Source organism: Rattus norvegicus, chromosome 2, assembly GCF_036323735.1.
Source record: "Rattus norvegicus strain BN/NHsdMcwi chromosome 2, GRCr8, whole genome shotgun sequence".
NCBI classification, from domain to species: domain Eukaryota; kingdom Metazoa; phylum Chordata; class Mammalia; order Rodentia; family Muridae; genus Rattus; species Rattus norvegicus.
In genome coordinates, this window is record NC_086020.1 from 10,064,092 (window position 1) to 10,078,367 (window position 14,276).

Consider the following 14,276-nt stretch of genomic DNA (forward strand, 5'->3'; position numbering starts at 1 on the left):
CTATTGTTTTCCATTGGATGGTTTTGGCTCCTTTGTCAAAAATCAAGTGGCCATAGGTGTGTGGGTTCATTTCTGGGTCTTCAATTCTATTCCATTGGTCTAACACTGCCTGTCTCTGTACCAATACCATACAGTTTTTATCACTGTTGCTCTGTAATACTGCTTGAGTTCAGGGATAGTGATTTCCCTAGAAGTCCTTTTATTGTTGAGGATAGTTTTAGCTATCCTGGGATTTTTGTTATTCCAGATGAATTTGCAAATTGTTCTAACTCTCTGAAATATTGGATTGGAATTTTGATGGGGATTGCATTTGATCTGTAGATCACTTTTGGTTAATGGCCATTTTTTACTATATTAATCCTGCCAATCCATGAGCATGAGAGATATTTCCATCTTGTGAGATCTTCAATTTCTTTCTTCAGAGGCTTGAAGTTCTTATCATACAGATATTTCACTTGATTGGTTAAAGTCACACCGAGGTGTTTTATATTATTTGGGACTATTATGAAGTGTGTCGTTTCCCTAATTTCTTTCTCAGCTTGTTTCTCTTTTGTGTAGAGGAAGGCTACTGATTTATATGAGTTAATTTTATACCCAGACACTTTGCTGAAGGTGTTTATCAGGTTTAGTAGTTCTCTTTTGGAAATTTGGGGATCACTTAAATATACTATCATATCATCTGCAAATAGTGATATTTTGACTTCTTCCTTTCCAGTCTCTATCCCCTTGATCTCCTTTTGTTGTCTGATTGCTCTGGCTAGAACTTCAAGAACTATATTGAATAAGTAGGAGAGAGTGGGCAGCCTTGTCTAGTTCCTGATTTTAGTGGGATTGCTTCAAGTTTTTCTCCAATTAGTTTAATGTTAGCTACTGGTTTGCTATATATGTCTTTTTACTATGTTTAGGTATGGGCCTTGAGTTCCTGTTCTTTCCAGGACTTTTACCCTGAAGTGGTTTTGAATTTTGTCAAATTCTTTCTCAGCATCTAATGAAATGATCTTGTGGTTTTTATCTTTCAGTTTGTTTAGATAGTGGATTACTGTATGATTTTCTGTATGATAAACCATCCCTACATACCTGGGATGAAGCCTACTTGATCATTATGGATGATTGTTTTGATGTATTCTTGGATTTGGTTTGCAAGAATTTTATTGAGTATTTTTGCGTCAATATTCATAAGGGAAATTGATCTGAATTTCTCTTTCTTTGTTGGGTCTTTGTGTGGTTTAGGTATAAGATTAATTGTGGCTCCATAGAAGGAATTCAGTAGCGCTCCATCTGTTTCAATTTTGTGGAATAGTTTAGATACTAATGGTATGAAGTCTTCTATGAAGATGTGATAGAATTCTGCACTGAACCCATCTGAACCTGGGCTCTTGTTGCTTAGGAAACTTTTAATGACTGCTTCTATAGCTTTAGGAGTTATGGGGTTGTTTAAATGGTATATGTGTTCCTGATTTATCTTTGGTACCTGGTATCTGTCTAGGAAATTGTCCATTTCCTGCAGATTTTCAAATTTTGTTGAATATAGGCTTTTGTAGTAGGATCTGATGATTTTTTTAAATTTCCTCTGATTCTGTAGTTATGTCTCCCTTTTCATTTCTGATTTTGTTAATTTGGACACACTCTCTGTGTTCTCTCGTTAGTCTGGCTAAGGGTTTATCTATCGTGTTGATTTTCTCAAAGAACCAACTTTTGGTTCTGTTGATTCTTTCTATGGTCCTTTTTGTTTCTACTTGTTTGATTTCAGCTCTGAGTTTGATTATTTCCTGCCTTCTACTCCTCCTGGGTGTATTTGCTTCTTTTTGTTCTAGAGGTTTTAGGTGTGCTGTCAAGCTGGTGACATATGCTCTCTCCTGTTTCTTTCTGCAGGCACTCAGAGCTATGAGTTTTCCTCTTAGCACAGCTTTCATTGAGTCCCATAAGTTTGAGTATGTTGTTCCTCCATTTTTCATTAAATTCTAAGAAGTCTTTAGTTTCTTTCTTAATTTCTTCCTTGACAAGGTTATCATTGAATAGAACATTGTTCAACTTCCATGTATATGTGGGCATTCTTCCCTTATTGCTATTGAAGACAAGCTTTAGCCCATGGTGGTCTGATAGGATACATGGGATTATTTCTATCTTTCTGTATCTATTGAGGCCTGTTTTATGACTAATTATATGGTCAATTTTGGAGAAAGTACCATGAGGTGGTGAGAAGAAGGTATATCCTTTTGTTTTAGGATAGAATGTTCTATAAATATCTATTAAGTCCATTTGGTTCATAACTTCTGTTAGTCTGTCTATGTCTCTGTTTAATTTCTGTTTCCATGATCTGTCCACTGATGAGAGTGGGGTGTTGAAATCTCGTACTATTATTGTGTGAGGTGCAATGTGTGCTTTGAGCTTTAGTAAGGTTTCTTTTATGAATGTAGGTGCCATTGTATTTATAGCATAGATATTTAGGAGTGAGAGTTCATTTTGGTGGATTTTTCCTTTGATGAATATGAAGTGTCCTTCCTTACCTTTTTCGATGACTTTTATTTAAAATCAATTTTATTCGATATTAGAATGGCTACTCCAGCTTGCTTCTTCAGACCATTTGCATGGAAAGTTGTTTTCCAGGCTTTAACTCTGAGGTAGTGTCTATCTTTGTTTCCTGTAGCCAGCAAAATGCTGGGTCCTCATTATGTATCCAGTTTGTTAATCTATGTCTTTTTATTGGAGAATTGAGTCCATTCATATTGAGAGATATTAAGGAATAGTGATTGTTGTTTCATGTTATCTTCGTATTCAAAGGTGAGATTATGTTTGTGTGCCTGTCTCCTCTTTGTTTTGTTGCAAAAAGATTAGTTTCTTGCTTTTTCTAGAGTGTAGCTTGCTTCCTTGTGTTGATCTTTACCCTTTATTATCCTTTGTAGTGCTGGATTTGTAGAAGAATATTGTGTAAATTTGATTTTGTCATGGAATATCTTGGTTTCTCCATCTATGTTAATTGAGAATTTTGCTGGATACAGTAACCTGGGCTGGCATTTGTGTTCTCTTAGGGTCTGTATGACATCAGTCCAGGATCTTCTGGCTTTCATAGTCTCTGGTGAGAAGTCTGGTGTAATTCTGATAGGTCTGCCTTTATATGTTACTTGACCTTTTTCCTTACTGCTTTTAATATTCTTTGTTTTGTGCACTTAGTGTTTTGACTATTATGTGATGGGAGGCGTTTCCTGATCTCTTCCCTAGTTTTTCTATCTCCAGGGTTGTCTCCCTTTGTGCTTTCTTTGTTGTTTCTATTTCCATTTTTAACTCCTGGATGGTTTTGTTCATTTCCTTCTCCTGTTTTGTTGTTTCTTCCAGTAGTTCTTTAAGGGATTTTTGTGTTTCCTCTTTAATGGCTTCTAGTTGTTTACTTGTGTTGTCCTGTATTTCCTTAAGGGAGTCATTTATGACCTTCTTAAAGTCCTCCATCATCATGATAAAATGTGATTTTTGAATCTAGATCTTGTTTTTCTGGTGTATTTGGATATTCAGTGTTTGCTTTGGTGGGAGAATTGGGCTCTGATGATGCCACATAGTCTTGGTTTCTGTTGTTTGGGTTCCTGTTCTTGCCTCTCACTATCAGGTTGTCTCTGGTGTTACCTTGTTTTGCTATTTCTGACAGTGGCTTGACCATCCTATAGGCCTGTGTGTCAAGAGTGCTGTAGACCTGTTTTCCTGTTTTCTTTCAGCGCGTTATGGGAATAGAGTGTTCTGCTCTCAGGCGTGTAGTTGTTCCTGTTCACTGGCTTTCAGCTGTCCCTGTGGCTGGGAACCAGAAGGGCTTGCCTCTACTTCTCTTGGGTCCCTGTGTGTAGGGGGCCCAGATGATGCTAAGCATTTTCCTCTAGAGTCAGAAATGTGGGCAGAGAGTAGTCTCCTCTGGTTTCCCAGGCATGTCTACCCCTCTGAAGGTCTAGCTCTCCCTCCCAGGGGATTTGGGTGCTGGGAGCTGTTTGACCAGGTCTGTTCAGATCTAGGCACAATCTGGACTGCAGGGCTCCTGCAGCTTGACTGCTCCTATCTTCCTGTGCCCAGAGACACAGTACAGTTTCCGCTTGAGCCAGGGATGTGGAAAAAGGTGGGCAGAAGTGGCAGTCTCTCCTGCCCTGCAGTCTCAGGATTGCCCACACTTCTCGCAAATCAGCTGTCTCTCCCACAGGGTTTGGGAGCAGGGATGTCTGTTGAGTTTTTAAGGATCGTTATCAATATGATAATATCAACTGCAAACAAAGAATCGTTGACTTTTTCACTTTCATTTAAATCTTCCTGATCTCTTTCTGTTGTTTTATTGCTTTCTAGCAGAGACTACAAGTACTATTTTGTATAGGTATTAAGAGAGTGAGTGGCCTTGTTATTATTTCTGATTTTCATTGAAATGCTTTAAGTGTCTCTCTGTTAGGTTGATTTGGGCTGTGGACTTTGTGTAAATTGGTTTTCTTATATTGAGGCATGTCCCTTGTATCTGTAGTTCATCAGAACTTTTTATCATAAAGGATGCTGGATTTTTATCACAGGTTTTTTTCCTGCATCTAATGAGATGATCATGAGGTTTTTCTTTCAGTCTGTTTACATGGTAGATTACATTAATTGATTTATATATGTTGAATCATCCCTTAATCTCTTGCATGAATCTTACTTGATCATTATGAATGGTCTTTTTGATGTGTTCTTAGATTTGCAAGTTTTTATTGAGAATTTTTGCATGTATGTTCACATAGGAAACTGGTTTGTAATTCTCTTTCCTTGTTGGATCTTTGAGTAGTTTAGGTATCAGGGTAATTGTGGCTAGATAACAAGGATTAAACAATGTTTCTTCTGTTTCTATTTTGTGGTTTAATTTTGTGGTATTAATTCTTCTTTGAAGGTCTGGTAGAATTCTTTGTTGAATCTGCCTGGTCCTGGGATATTTTTTACTTAGAAACTTTTAATCACTGCTCCTACTTCATTCAGGGTTATGGGTTTGTTTAAATTGCTTATCTGATCTTGATTTATATTTGGCAAGTTACATATATAAAGAAATTTACCCACTTTTAGGTTTTGCAGTTTGGTGGGGTATATACTTTTTATTGGATCTTTGTAAATTTCACATATGCATCCCAATCCCATCCATCTCCCTCTCTTGTACCTATCCTCAACAACCTTCTCCTCAACAAAGAGAAATTAATCTCGATGTAGAAGCTGTAGTGGGTCACAGTGTGTCCCACAGTATCCCCCTTTGTCCACTCTTCTTTGCTTGCAAATGTCCATTGCAATGAGTTGTTGGTGTAGGATGAGGCCTCTGGCTTCTGCTACACTATCAGTACTAGAACCTTACTAAGAGTCCCTCAGATATTGTTGTTGCCATGTGCAATGGAGATCATTTAGTTTTGGATCTGTAGGACAGGCTCCTTCATGCATTCCACAGTTCTTCAGTGGGGTAGACGTTGAGGTGGATCAGTTCACTGTCCTGGATCTGGGCCTGAGAGATATTTGAGCTGGCAAGCCCACTAGCTCTCCCATACCCACAGCACTGGGGCAAGCTCTCTTGTCCTGTCCTGGCTGGCTCATCCAATGCTGCAGCTAGCAAGGGGCAGAGCTAGATCTACTGCTTTCACACCCTAGGGGTTGGCTTACCAACAACCATGGTCAGCTCTACCCTGCTTCGTATGCAAGGTACAGGACTTTTCTGAAAGTTACAGCTTATGAGGGATATGGCCAGTTCTCCAGGTCCAGCTCTACTACCTGCCATAGATGGTGAAGGACAAGGGAGGGGAGGAAGATGTCTTTCTCTTCTTCATACCACTGCCCAGAAAACCATAGGTATGGAGGGCTCTCTTTAACAGATCCCTGTTGCTGCAGGGTCATGGACCCAGACATGGCCCCCAGAGGCAGCAAAGCCAGGATGCCACCATGGTTGCAGGTGGCTACTCACACCAGGCTGTTCCTCACTGCCTTTGAGTCTCCATTTCTGCCTCTCTTCGTTGTGCCCACATCCTTCTGTTTTTCTTTTCCAATTCTCCACCACTTACTTGCTTCTCTTAGTGATGCCTGAGATCCCTGAGTGTCTTGGGTCATCTCAGGAGTGGTTTCAGGAGTGCTACACCCTCCTTGTGCATTATGGAATGGGGCAGGGATCATCTGAGTCATGATCTGCCACTTTACCCCACCTTGTCCCTGTCCTGTGCAGAACTGGACTAGCTCAGGCTAGTTTTTTGTCGAGGACCTATGGTGTCGGTCTGGTGGTTCATTCCTTACCCAGACTGGTCTTTATAAAGGTTCTCTCTCTAGTCTTTTCTTCTAGTGTCCCTAGGAGGCTTGTAGCACGCAGGAAACCACTCCTGAGATGAACCAAGACACTTGCTTCCCCACTCTGGCTAATCTGAATCTGCCTGGCACCACATTGGTGGTCACCTCAGCCTCACATTTTTCAGGGAATGGTAGGCTACTAATGGTTCAGATGTTCATAGGTCAGAACACTGAAAAGAGACAGGGCCTCTATCCTCTCTGCCACCTAAGAACTCACAGGTGAGACAGCAGCCATGCTGCACCTCTAGGGGAAGGATGGAGTATGTATTTTTAAAGTCTGTCCTTAAGACGAATTCTCTGGATTTCCTTAGCGCCTGTTATGATGTCTGCCTTTTCATCTCTAGTCTTATTGATTTGGATCTTCTCTCCCTACCTTTTAGTTGATTTGGCTAATGGTTTATCAATTTTATTGATTTTTCTCTAAGAACCAACCCTCTTTTCATTGATTCTTTGTAATATTTTTGTTTTAATTTTATTGATTTTTAATCTTGAGTTTGATTATTTCTTGCATTCTGCTCTTTCTGGGTGTTATTTCCCCTTTCAGTTTCAGAGCTTTCAGTTGTGTTGTTAGGTTGATTACATGAGATGTCTCTTTCCCTCTTGCTCTCCCTCTCCCTCTCTCTTGCTCTCTCTTTTGTAGACACTTAGTGCTATATAAAATGTTAACTTGCCTCCTAGAACTATTTTCTTTGTGTCTCATATGTTTGGGTATATTGTTTTGAATTGGTTGTTGTTGTTCCACCCTGTCCCTGAAAGGCAGGGTTTCTCTGTTTAGCTTTAGTTATCCTGGAACTTACTCTTTAGACCAAGCTAGCTTTGAACTCAGAAAGACCACTCTGACTCTGCCTCCCAAGTGCTAGGATTAAAGGCTTGTACCACAACTACCAGGCAATGCTGAAGAGTTTTAAAGCTTCTTCTTCCTCCTCCTCCTCCTCCTTGTCCTTCCTTCCTTCCTTCCTTCCTTCCTCCTCCTCCTCTTCCTTCCTCCTTCTTTTCTTCCTTCCTCCTCCTCCCCCTCCTCCTTCTCTTCCTCCTCCTCCTCTTCCTCTTTTTCTTCTTCCTCCTCTTCTTCACATTATGAAGAGCTATGAATTTTGTTTTTACAAAATTACCAGTATGAATAAATCATGGCAAGTCAAGAAAGTAAATACTCTTTAATTTTACTTAAAATTTCCTTCAAATTTTGCTTTAACCCATTTTTCATTAATTAATTGATTCATTCACTTTACATCCTAATCACAGCCCTCCATCTCATTCCTATCCTCTCCTCAGACAAACTCTTCCCAGTGTTCTCTCCCCTTTTCCTCTGAGAAGAGGGAGGTACCCTTGGGTACCAATCCATTCTGATATTTCAAATCACTGCAGGGCTGGGTACATCCTCTCTTATGAGGCCAGACAAGACAACCTAGTTAGGGAAACAGGGTACACAAGTGGAAAAGAGAGTCAGGATAAGTCCCTGCTCTAGTTGTTGGGACATCTGCATGAAGACCAAGCTACACATTATTTACATATGTGTGAGGGTGGGGGTGGGGGTGGGAATGGGGCTAGGCTTAGACCTTGCATTCTCTTTGATGAATAGCTTGGTCTCCGTGAACCCCCAAAGGTACAGGTTAGTTGACTGTGTTGATCATCTTGTGTAGTCCCTCTCCTCTTCAGGTTCCTCAATCCTTCCCTCAGCTCTTCCACAGGACGATCTCCATCCAGGTTCTCCTCCTTCTCTTGACTCACACCCAATTCCCTCCCTCCATCCACCTTGGATGTCCACTTTATTTCCCCTTCTGACTGAGATTCAAGCATTTTCCCTTAGACCTTCCTTGTTATTTAGCTTCTTTGGATCTGTGGATTGTAGTGTGGGTATCCTGTACTTTTTGGCTAATATCCACTTACAATTGAGTACATACTATGCATATCCTATTTAAACAGTTGTAAAATGCCCAAGGAAGGAGAAACAGTCATTAAAAGTCTCCCAACCAACCAACCAAACAAACAAAGAAAGAAACCACTCAGGACTAGATGGTTTTAGCCCAGAATTCTAGCAAACATTTTTTTTAATCCAGTAGTGAGACTTTTAATGTCCATGAGTTTGTAAACTTTAGTTGTTGTTGATATCCTACTTTAATCCATGGTAGTCAGATAGGATGCAGGGTGTCACATCAATTTTCTTATATTTCTTAAGACTGTCATTGTGCCCGAATACTACAGTCAAGTTTGGAGAGACTTCCATGAGCTACTGAGAAGATTGTGTGTGTGTGTGTGTGTGTGTGTGTGTGTGTGTGTGTGTGTGTGTGTAATGTATCCTCTTTGTAGTATCCTCTTTGTGGATTTTCCCTTTGATGACTATGCAGAATCCCTCTCTCTCTTCTGATTAGTTTTGGTTTGTAATCTATTTTTTTCAGATGTTAAAATGGGTATATCTGCTTGCTTTTTGGGTCTATTTGCTTAGAACATTTTTTTCTATCCTTTTACCAGGTTGTGCCTATCTTTGATGGTGAGGTATGTTTTTTGAATGCACCAGAAAAATTGATCTTTATTTCTAGTCTAATCAGCTGGCCTGTATCTTTCTGTTGGAGAACTGATATCTGATCCTTTTTAGTTTAATCAGGTGTTCTGTATCTTTCTGTTGGAGGCCTGAGATCACGGACATTGATAGTTAACAGTGAGCAGAGCCTATCATTCTCTCTTATTTTGATACTATGTTGTGGGTACACTCTGGCCACTGGAGATCCTAGGTAGAAAGTTTCTAGATATCAATACTTGACAGAAAGCAATAGGGATCAGCTAGAAGGTGTGGGCTGAAAGAATCCACAGGAAGGAAGAAACCTGAGTCCACTCTATGGTTCAACAGATTTCCCAGGAATGGAGAACTAGTGAGAGGACAGTCCCCTGAAAGCCTCTGCTACAGGGATGGGGATAAAACTTAAAAAATTGTGATGGAGAATAGGAAGGAGAGTGAAAATAGCCAACTTGATATTCAGACTGGTGGGTGTGGCTACTGGGTTTCCACCCTAGTGGGTGTGGTTACTGGGTTTGTACTTTATCAATAGAACTGATAAAGGTTGTTTTGCTGCTTTGTCGCATGATAAGAGAGGAGAGAAAGAACGGGAGAGGGCTTCGGAGAAGAGAGGTCAAGTACAATCAAGTATCTTCATATATGATAATACCAGTCTCACCCCTGAGAATGAATTTCCTACAAACATAAAGTACTTACCATTGAAAAATCTTGCCTCTTAGTGCTAACACAATGACAACTCAATCTGAACATGAATTTTGGACAGCAAAAAACCTCAATCCATAGCAACGTCTGCTCCAAGAATCTTATGATAACTAAATGAAATTATGTATTCAGTGTGGTCAGCTCAGCAAGAGTACAGTAAATGTTCTCATTACTGCTGTTGCTAGTTCTGTGATGTATTGGCACTTCTCCATTAATTTTTGGCGGACTTATTTTTATCTTTAATAATGCATATGTGTGAATATGTTCATATGTGTAGGTGCCCACAGAGGCCAGAATATGGTTTGGACTTTCTGAAGCTGGAGATACAGATGGCTGTGAGTCACCAAATATTGGTTCTAGGAGCTCAAATTGTTTTTTTTTTTTTTCTAGAGCAGTTTGAGCTCTTAACCTCTGACCCACCTCTCTATTCCCAAGTTCTTCATTTTTGACTCTCTATTTATTAAGTTAATCCTCATTAATGAATGTACTCTAGGTATAATCTCCAACCCAGGTGATAGTTTCAATATGCAAGCAACAAACTATGGTGAAGTAGTAATGGCTATTTAAATAAGGATAAAAGAAGGAAGAATAATATTTAAAATGTTAAGCATAGAGGATTTAAGTTGGATACAAACTGCTGCACAATCAGTTGTGTGTAGTATTTGTGTCATTAACCAAAGGACTTTATATTAGCCAAGAAGAGATAGAACTTTGTACTTGAGTAGACAAAAGTATGACTTGACCACTAGCTCAGAACATTCACATGGAGAGAAAACAAGTCCATGTTGAAATTACAGAATTGGCATGTACTGCAGGAGACTATCCATTCTTTAATGACAGACTTACACACTTTGGAGGATCCATCACCTCAATAGACTTGGCTGAATTATTCTGGTGCCTCGCAAATGGGTATTTCTGATTGAAATGGAAGCAGCCAGACATGCATGTTTATTAAGAGCTCTTCAGTAGGTGCAAAATGTATTTTTTAACTGAAAATTCTCATCCATGCTATCTTTGTAGATTCATGAAATGCTAGTTTTATTTGCAATAACAGAAGAAGTTTTTCTTGAGATTCTTTACAATGACAATACAAATTCATAGTCATAAACATTTTTATAAAAATCGGGGTATACGTGAACAACAGAAACTCATAATGATAACGTATGGGGACAGGATTGTGGCTATGTGTTTTTGGTTTTCTAGGGCTGAAGAAGTTAAGTGGGTCATGACAAGTTGTTATGAGCTGGAAAGATGATTTGAACGTTAAGAGGATCTCCTACTCTTATAGAGAACCCCAGGTTTAGGTTCCATTAATCACATTGGGTTGCTGACAATTCCTTGTAACTCCAGCTTCAAGGAATCTGATATTCTCTTCTGACATTTGCAGGAACCTGGATGTGCATAATGAACATACATAAGCTATAGACACATTGGATAAATAAATATTTTATTTTTTAGTTTGTTAATAATCAGAGGCTTAATTTGAATTATTATATATATAAACTAATGAGTCAGAGAAACAAATCATTTGTCAGGTCATGTTATTAAAGACTTGAGGGAAACATGCAGTCCCTGCAGCATACAGCATACTACTACTTGTATTATATGAGGTCACTGTTGGGATGGCTATTAAACTACAGTATTATTAGTCTAGACTGGACATGCCTTGCTAGTTAGGTTATAACTTTTAATTATTGAATACTTACTGTTTGTAGGAATCATATCAAAAGCTGGAGATATACTGATAACAACAACAAGATATACTCTCAGGTTGCTAACAATCCTATGAAGTAGATATAGTAAAACAAACAAACAAAATAAGTTAATTGAGTTTAAGAAGTTTGTTTAAAGTTGGGTGGCTCTAATTTTAGAACTGAAACCATGGTGTTGAGGTAGTTTGAATAGCTATAATCTCATAGACTCATGTGTTTGAGTGCTTAGCCCACAGGGAATGGCAGGCACTATGAGGAGGTGTGGGCTTGTTGAGGAAGTGTGCCACTGTGGAGTTGAGCTTTGTGGTCTTATATATGCTCAAGGTAAGGCCAACGTAGGCCAGTCCCCTTCTGCTGCCTGCAGATTAAGAAGTGAACTTTTGGCTCCTCTAGCATCATCTGCCTGCATGTTGACATGCTTCCCATCATGATGTTAGTGGACTAAACCTCTGAAACTGTAAGCTACAACCAATTAAATGTTTTCATTTATATGAGTTTCCCTGGTCATGATATATTTTCACAGCAATGACTACCTGAGATAGAAGTACCTAAACAAAAACAGGTGCTATATTTTTAAAGAGTAGCCTGATCTGTGTCTTGATTAAGAAACACCAATGTTTTAAGAAAGATAGAAGGAGCACCCCAACATGAGGACTACTGTATCATCCTAGGCTCGCCTATGTTTCAACTGTTATTTAAGGAAAACACAGAACATTTACATTATCCCTTTGTTATCCCTAGATACTGGCTCACTAATCTGCTAGCAAAATCTACTCCTTCTGTCTATTCACATTAGTTAATGCCAGAAATAGCTAAAATCATCTTTGTTAACCATGAACCTCTTAAAATTTGGGGGAAAATTGAACAATTGGCAATCTCTGTTACACATGTTTCAAAGAAAAGGTCCCGTTCACAGATATGTCCAAATAGCAAAGGATCCTATGACTTTAGGAGATGCTATTTAGGAGACACTATTTCTTTTTAAGTTTCATATTATAAAAGTTATGTATATATTTATGTACTATGAGGATGATATATTGAAATACTCAAAATTTGTGAAATGTCATAAATATTACATGATACTAGAGTAAATTTGGCCATCTGCAAGTACTGATGGAAATTTTTTTGCTCATGAAGTCAGTCCACTGACTTTCCTGTTTGGCAGAAAGGCTTTCAGAAGCCCCCAGGATTTTCCTTGCTTACATCCGCACTCCCCACAAGATCTCTAACTTGATTTATGTTGTCAAAATGTGAACTTAGAGAAATGGCTTCATAGAAAACTCCTTTAAGGTTCTGAGTGATACATGTTTTTCAGTATGTGAATCATGAACAACTTTGGTTTAGAACTTCAGTGTTTTAGAATTCTTGGTCTATTCTTATAAGTTCTACATTATACTATTTACTAAAGGATAAAAGCAAGTAATACACATTTGTCAAAATGACTCTTTGATATTACTTGAATTGAGATGGACCTTCAGAGCCTTGGCAGCCTACAGTAGCCAATGCTTTAATCTTTTGTCTCAAGATTCCCAATCTCCACCTACTTAGGTTCACTTAGGTCAGTAACTTGATTTAGTGACACCATGTCTTTTTGTTCTTAGAGGCAGGAGAGTTGGAGCTGGAGGAGTGAGAAGATGAAGGGAACTTTTGATGTCCTGCTTCTAGAGGTCGGCACCAAGTACACAAAGCAAACTTTATCTCAGTTCTTATAGAACTAATGTATATCTGGGGGATAACATATTGTAGATTCTTAATGAGAGCCAAGGACTAAACTGCATAGTACAGCTTCCAAATGGATCCATTAGTTTGGTATAAATTAGAGGGGTAAATAAGTTTGGACTTGTTTTTAATGGACTTTTTAAGATTATATTGTAAGTTCAGAGAAGAGGCTGTGAACAGAGATTCTGAATATTGAAAGATCAGTAGACATGTGTGCTCTAAGCAGATTTCATGTAGTAAAATAGAATAGGAAAGTGGAGAATCTCAGGAGCCAGACCAATGTTAGACCATAGAAATCCATGTCAGATTGTTTAATTACTTATGTATGTGTTCCTGTGCATGCAACTATGTATGTGGGTGTATGCATAGATGCTATGCATGTAGAAGTCAGGGGGTAGGCTTGGGTGTTGGTCTTTAAGCTCTATTCACTGTTTGAGACAAGGGCTATCATTGCCTTAGATCGTCACCAAGTAAGCTATGGTAGTTGTTTTGTGAACTCTGATCTGAAAGCATATACCACTGTGCCTGGATTTTTACGTGGGTTCTGGTGATCCAGGATCAGGTACTTATGCTTATGAGGAAAGTTCTTTATTGTGATGTCTGTCATCCATAGACTATTTATTATAAAAATAAAGTCAATGGTAGCTTTTTTACTACTTTATGAAGCTAAGTCAGAATAAATTAACAAGTGATGAATAAATGTATCTATATATCCATATTATAAAAATATAGTATAAATTTGTCTAGGCTGGGCATAGGTTTCTATGTGTGGAAAGAAGCCAAGGTTAGGTGGGTGATAGCCTGTTGCCTAGTCTTACTAGGATTGGCAAAAGTCCAAACCTTAGTGCCCAAGACAATGTGATAATCCTTTGATTGTTTCATTGGCTGGCTTCTGAAGAGGATCAATTTATCAGGGTGGGCTTAATAGGCTGTGAGTAGCAGGTGAGACACAGAGTCAGCAGTGGTACTCTTGTTGTAGCAGGCAACCTTATCAAGCTGAATCCTGTACATAGCTCATGTCATAGGCTAGAATCAGAAGACTGTTGTGACCACACTTGCATTGTTGGAAGGAGGAAGGTTAGAGAGGGGAGAAGCCATTTTTACAGATTAGGCCAACATATGTAACAGTGGAAGAAAAACAGAGAAATGGTGAAGCAATGTGCATGCAGAACAATCCCAAACTTTTTTGCTGGATAATAAGTTTCATTCCAACTGGTGGGCTGAGATTGCTTCTCTATGGCCTGTAGTGATGGTGAAGGCTTGGAGGTTATGGCAGTACTGGATCCTTTAAGGAACACTCCAGGGACCCATTTCAAACCTGCAATGGAGGC

General features: G+C 39.0%; 1 non-coding gene across 1 annotated transcript; it reads right to left on the reverse strand.

Moving 5' to 3' along the window:
- Window positions 1–6,427: 6,427 nt before the first annotated feature.
- Window positions 6,428–6,555, reverse strand: LOC120101325 (small nucleolar RNA SNORA17). Its single transcript, XR_005501696.1, has one exon. It is a non-coding gene; the product is annotated as a small nucleolar RNA SNORA17 (small nucleolar RNA).
- Between the last annotated feature and the right edge of the window lie 7,721 nt (window positions 6,556–14,276).